The sequence below is a fragment of the Gymnodraco acuticeps genome, unplaced genomic scaffold (assembly GCF_902827175.1).
Source record: "Gymnodraco acuticeps unplaced genomic scaffold, fGymAcu1.1, whole genome shotgun sequence".
NCBI lineage: Eukaryota > Metazoa > Chordata > Actinopteri > Perciformes > Bathydraconidae > Gymnodraco > Gymnodraco acuticeps.
Window position 1 is genome coordinate 112,075 of NW_022990457.1, and position 6,000 is coordinate 118,074.

Below are 6,000 nucleotides of genomic sequence, written 5' to 3' on the forward strand. Positions count from 1 at the left end.
ATTACGCTTTCATCCTCCTTAACAAAATACTTCACATTCATCCAGTTTGTGACAGTAGTTGTAGCATTTTGAGACTTTTAAACTTGAATTACCGCTGTTGCGCCCCCGGTTAACCGAAATGTACATATCCTATAAAAAAAATTGGGTACAAAAAAAATGTCCCACATTTTTTTTCCACATTTTTTTTTCAATCTATTTTGGAAATAAATACATACATGTTCAAATAAGTGTAGAAATCAAGTCGAATTTGTCAAATGTATTGGTACTGGTGATCACAGTTTGACAGCTAAAGGCCTACAGCTTTCATGTGCGGAGGCGATTCACAATCAGGCCAGCTGTAGAGAAGACCCTCTCAGCTGGAACGGAGGTTGCGGGTATAGCAAGGTATAGCATGTATAAGTTTAATTTGGCATAGTTCGACCTCTACACCGCATTCACTAACCTGGTCGAAATATTTCCACACATTACTCCTTTTTGACGCCATGTCTGTTGTGTAGGACTCTTCTTGGAGTGTAAATAATTACCGGACTATGACTGGTAAAATAAGTTGAATACCGGCAAAACTAAATCTCTCCAGTCAAAATGTCTATGTACTTTGCCGCCACACACGGTTGTCAAGCAGCGCTTATTGTTGTTTAGGCTGGCCATGTGTCGCGAGTGTTGACAGGGGGCGGGGGAGCACGCTCATGAACCTCGCAACGGCTGCGGAGCGCATTTGCGCTACATTTGGGCATAAGATGAGGCTTGAGTCTGCGTGATCTGCGTGTAGGGAGGGGCAGCAGCCATATCATTGGCTAGAACTAGCTAGATCTGATGGATTTGGACATAAACGCGAGTGAGAGAGAGAGAGAGATCAGCACCTGCAGCTCTGCCCGCTGTGAGGGACCGGTGAGCGGAGCAAAACACACCATTAGACGTCAACTAACACATTTAGCTATGGCACTGTCGTATACATTGAATTATTCAATTTGATAATATGTAATCAACTTAGGCATCCCTCCTAAAAAATAAATAAAAAAAATAATAACTCATATTCGATACCTGAATAATTATTTGAATACCTGAATAATTTCGAATATTCGAATATTCGATTAATTGTTCCCATCCCTACTGCTGATCACCACTTTCATTACATTATGTGGAGTCAACTTTGTTACACCTATTGTGTTCCTGCCCTAGGAAATGAATGGGTAACCCCACATTATGTTCATCCATCAGATCAGTGGCGGCTGATGGAAAATATTTTTGGTGGGGCTGTTGATATAGTGAGTAAAAAAAATGTTTTGCGGAGAAATGACCCCTTAAATTAGGACTTCTGGTGATGTAATGGCACGTTTCCAGTGCAGTGCGGAGCTCGCTTTAATGCTGCGTTCAGACCGGACGCGATGCGAATATTCGCTTCGCTCTAAACGCTCCTATCGCATCGCTCTAGTCGCTCGAGTTTCACCGCGGCTGCCAGCTGTGTTTACTCGCATCATTCAAACAAGACGCGGCGCTCGGGAGCTACAACTACAACAAAATGAACATATTTTACCGTGATTAAATTGTAATACACGTTTCTAAATTATGCCGACGTAACAACATACTGATACCGGTTAGTAAAAACCATGAATTAATGCTTTGACAAGTCTGCAGACAGACGGCAGGCGAAAAACCTTTTAGAATGCTTGTTTTCTGAATGGAGCTTGGCTAAGCTAGCGTTATATATGCTCCGACCGTCCACACTCACAACAACGGCCTATAGGCCTACACACATAAATAAACCAGCGACTGTATTCTCCATGACACAGTCTGTGGTTTGTACTTGTTTAACTTTTGTCTAGTTTCTGAACAGATCGTATCTGTCCCCGGCTGTTTGAAGAGCAAGCATGGGAAACAAAAGACAGCATTTACCTGTTTGCATCCAGCTAGCCATGCCGTTCTGGTGTACCAGCTACGTGAGAAGCCTCGTTGATACGTATTGTCTTTTTCACGAGCTTGCTGCAATATATACAAATCGGGTTGGTCCGGTCCAAGGTCTTTAAGCAACAGTTTATCTCCCAAACGTCTCCTTTCGAAAGGATTGGAGATTAGCTCTTGAACGGAATTCGGCGGGGACCGAGCTCCAGCGACTCCACCTGCACACGAAGCCATTCTCATCCAACTCATCCAACACCTTGGTCACTCACGAGTCTAAAAAACAACTCACGTCAATGCACGTAAGCAACGTGGGCGCCGACGTGAGCGCCCTCGTGACCAAAATATTTGACGGCGCTGATTGGCTGAAATTATGTTTCGGCGGCACAGTTTACTATTGAGACTTTTGAAACGTGCTGGTTGCTGCTGTTTGGCTCGGGGGCTCCGCCCGGTAATGATAAACTAATGGGCAAGGCCAGGCAGGAAACATGTGACTTATCAGTAACTTTAGACATCGTAACACAATTTTAAACGAGATTTTATTGTAGATTATACATTTTACTGATACCAATTGTATGATATTTACCTTGTTCATTAAAAATAAAAATATTAAAAAAATCTTTATTTAATATTTTTTTTAATATATTTTTTTGTATGTGGGAAGAGGTGGGGCGGCGCCCCTAGCGCCCCTATGGGCCGGCCGCCACTGCATCAGATAGTAAACAGCCACAACATTTTCATTTTGTAATACAAGTCTATTCATATTCACTTCAGTTATTCATGTAAACCAGTGGTCCGAGACATTGTTTACATCTTAAAATGGTAGTAAATAAAATATGTTAATGTTTATTTTGTTAAAGGGTGCATGTCATGCTTTTCCGGTTATTACCCATCCCCTTGTGTGTTATGAAGGTTTCTATGCATGTAAACAGTCTGCAGAGTCACAAACCCTCAAAGTACACCCTGTAGCGAGTAAAACTCTAACACAGAAAAGACCTGTCTATGCTGCCCCAGAACGCCTCGTTGGACATTTCTCATTTCCCATTGTTTGCTTGGGTTCTGTGACGTGTGAACACCCAAATCAACAACAAATGACCGGATTGGCCCAAATGGACCAATCCGCGGAGCACCTCACACACACCAGGATCCCTTGGCTAACTAACAGGGAGTCCCCATTGACTTGCATAGAGCTCCCTGAACGCTGGTAATAGACGAGTTGCATCTCGGAGAAATGCTCTCCGCAGACCCATTCTCACAGCGTTATAAACCTTTTTCTTACTGAATAGAGTGGCGAAGTCACGCCCATCTACCCATGGGACCTTATTTCGGAAAAATAATGTATTGAAGTCAATGGAGAGACAAAACGTATCTTTCGATCCCGTTTGAATTGTGCCATGAATATGATGTTTGTCAATCTTAGAAAATAATTTCCATGTCAAAAAAGTCACAGTTTGTCGTAAAACTGTTGAAATATAAGACTGTGAAAAATACGCAACTAGAAAGACTACAAATCCCAGAGTCGCGTAAGTGATGTCACAATTGTTTTCCTCCACTAAGAGATAGCTAAGATCAGCGCCATCTAGATAGAATCTATCTAGATGGCGCTGGCTAAGATAAGATAACTTTAACAAGATGCCTGTGTGCTTAGTACCAGGTTGTTATCATACCAGCAATGGGTCTTGCTCGCTCTTTCGCTTCCCGTCTGATGAAAGGACCAGGAGTGGCTGGATCAAATTAGCTACCTAGCTAGTAGCTAGCACGTTAGTTAGCATTACAGCCTTGTAATTGTTATTAGCCTTAATATGAAGTAACATTAAGTAGCCCAAAATGTTAAACGGTAAGAGTAGTAGTCATATTTCGTGAACCCTTTGAAGAGTACTGTCACACCGGGGTGATCATTCTATAATACACCATTTAAGCCCGGGGGAGAAATGCTAACGCTACATTAGCATCGGCGATCTTTTCTACTTCATGCTATCTGCACAAATGGTTGACATTAAACATTAAAAAGACCAGGCAGTTCAGAGAGAATCAAAGGAAGGCAAGCAGGCAGCTTTGCATGACATTCTTCTGGACGTGTTTCATTGTGGTGATAGTGAGGGTAGTCAATTGTTTTGTTGACAAGACAGTAGTGACGGCCATCTTGGTGACGTGTGTTGTTCTGCGAGACCAGAGATGTAGTTCATTGAGCGTTTCACACAAACAAATGTGTTACTTCACAGTTTTACGACACATTTTCTTTTTTTTTACTTGCAAAATTATCTTTTAAATTGACAAACATCATATGTGTAATTCGTGGCACAATTCAAACGGGATCGAAAGATAATCTTTCTCTCTCCATTGACTTCAATACATATTTTTTTCGAAATAAGGTCCCATGGAGGTCCACCGGAAGGGGAGGGACTTCGCCACTCTATATCAAGCCACACTTATTGTTTTTACTTCGGCTGTGAGTGTTTGTGTGTGCTCAGGATGAGTTTTGCTGTGTCTCGCTGTATCGCCGACCCGGAAGCCTGTCCGCTCCTCGCAGCAGCGAGCCTCGCAACGTCCCGACCAATCAGAGCACACTGGGCTCACAGGGAGGGGGACAGAGAGTGAATACCTGGTGAATACACATACTATACAGAGATGCTGTATGAGAAACCAATGTGATTTTGGAAAATTGCACAATTTAAATCCATTCTAGACCTCAACAATGGAAATATGATCAGTAGAAATGGCCATTACATGGGACCTTTAATGTAAGAGGAACTGACAGGTCACATTTGACCGGGACCACCAAAGTAGGGGGGAATAAACGAACACTACAAGAGGGTTAATTACAACCTGGTCATATCTGCACTCATCCTTTGCAGCCTGATCAAAGTGGTCATTGAGCGGTGGTCCTCCTGTCCAGGACCTCTGAACACACTCCTACAGCCCCCATCCCTTTCTGGAAAGCACTGCTCACACAGCTCCAGCCCCCAAACCAGCCTTAGCACCAGCAGGAGTGCTGACCCTGAACCCCCCACTGAGTGTGCACCCTCCTGCCAGATTGACTCCAGCTCAGTATCCTGAAATGCTCCCAGCATTCACATATTAACAACACATGTCTCTTAGCCTCTCAGCAAACTGGTAACAATGAAGGAATTAGCTTCAGCAAAACACAGAATACAGATGTAGATTAACTAGCGTGTAAATAATCTTAGCATAATCAACATATTCAGCAAGCACAGCATTATTACCTGCTTTATTCCCTTCACATACACACATAAAGACATTCCTGTTGAGGGGTAACTAAATAAATGCGAATTATTCCAAGCCGACGCCACACGAAGCTCCTGCGTGTTATTATGAGGTGGAGGGTCGTGTAGGTGACATACAATTGTCACATTTCTTTAATTGCCTAAATGTAATGTGGACTTTGGCGTAACGTTGAGCCCCTAAACGCTGTAATCGCAGGCTACTGTGAGTGTGTCCGAGCCTCCACTTGGTATATTGCGTCAAACAGAAGCGGGATCCCGTTCATCCTGCAGAAACCTGCTCTAAACATCCACCTGAAAACATGGGTCTGCCGTTCTGTTTTTCAGCGCTTATTTAATAAAAAATATATGGGGAATTACAGAGAAGAGAGTACGTAGTTTGAGGTAAAAGGTGTGTGTTTGTTTACCTTGCTGGATGCGGACCGTGTTCTCTGCGCTGCGGAGCCGAGGAGGTGTGCAGGAGGAGGGGGTGCTGCTCGCTGAGTCCGTGCGTTTCACAGCCGTTCTCTGGATCCTTCTCTCTCTCTCTATCTATCTATCTCTCTCTCTCTCTCATCCTCGCTTTCTTTGGACCACCTTCTGGTCTCCTTTCGCTAGTGTCAAGCCCGCGAAAATACAGCAAAATGACTTCCGGTTTCTATATTGCACAATTAAACGCGTCACTTATAAATGTAACTTCCACTGAACTGTCATCCCTTTAAGTATGACTTTAAAGGTAGGGTAGGTAAGAATGGAGAATCTGCCCCTTCCTTCAGACTTCCTTAGAGAGCCCATCCTCCAACACACACAAACGCGCATAAGTTTCCTAGCGTCAACCTAAAACCTTTATTTTGAAGGCAAACTCGAGTAACTTCCGGTGATG

At 43.4% G+C, this 6,000-nt stretch overlaps 1 protein-coding gene across 1 annotated transcript in view; it reads right to left on the reverse strand.

Moving 5' to 3' along the window:
* cntn2 (contactin 2) overlaps positions 1-5,740 on the reverse strand; it is a 52,603-nt gene extending 46,863 nt beyond the window's left edge. The window contains exon 1 of the mRNA XM_034225814.1: positions 5,546-5,740. The gene's annotated coding sequence lies outside the window, so the exon portion shown is untranslated. The remainder of the gene's footprint in view (positions 1-5,545) is intronic.
* Between the last annotated feature and the right edge of the window lie 260 nt (positions 5,741-6,000).